This window comes from Brassica oleracea, chromosome C2, assembly GCF_000695525.1.
Source record: "Brassica oleracea var. oleracea cultivar TO1000 chromosome C2, BOL, whole genome shotgun sequence".
NCBI lineage: Eukaryota > Viridiplantae > Streptophyta > Magnoliopsida > Brassicales > Brassicaceae > Brassica > Brassica oleracea.
Genome location: NC_027749.1, coordinates 51,678,271 through 51,679,029, shown reverse-complemented (window position 1 = coordinate 51,679,029; position 759 = coordinate 51,678,271).

Here is a 759-nt window from a genome sequence, read left to right as displayed (position 1 = left end):
TGGTTAGTCCACCAATTTAGGGAGTATTATGATGTTTTACTAAATTAGTTGACAAAAAATTAAAGCAATGCCCATGTACCATGAAAGAGAGTTTGATATACATTAATACAAATGTATAATGTGTTTAGAAATTTTAAAACAACACTAAAGATCATAGGTTTCAGTATTTATAGCGTTTACAGAAAAATTCAGTATTTTCGTAGGGTTAACCCACATATTTTGAGAAATATTCAAAAATATGAAAATACTGTTTTAATGCATAATTGCATTTTTCACTAGCATATGATAAAGGTTAAAGAGGTGTGGAACCTTTGTTGTCTTCGTTTCTCTAGAAAATAACGATTTTATAGTGGTTAGTCCACCAATTTAGGGAGTATTATGAAGTTTTACTAAATTAATTGACAAAAAATTAAAACGATGCCCATGTACCATGAAAGAGAGTTTGATATACATTAATACAAATGTAGAATGTGTTTAGAAATTTTAAAACAACACTAAAGATCATATGCTTCGGTATATATAGCATATACAGAAAAATTCAATATTTTCGTAGGGGTTGTTATCCCACAGATTTTGAGAGTTCAAAAATATGAAAATACTATTTTAATGCATAATTGCATCATTCACTAGCATATGATAAAGGTCAAAGAGGTTCGGAACCTTTGTTGTCTCCGTTTCTCTAGAAAATAACGATTTTATAGTGGTTAGTCTACCAATTTAGGGAGTATTATGAAGTTTTACTAAATTAATTGACAAAAA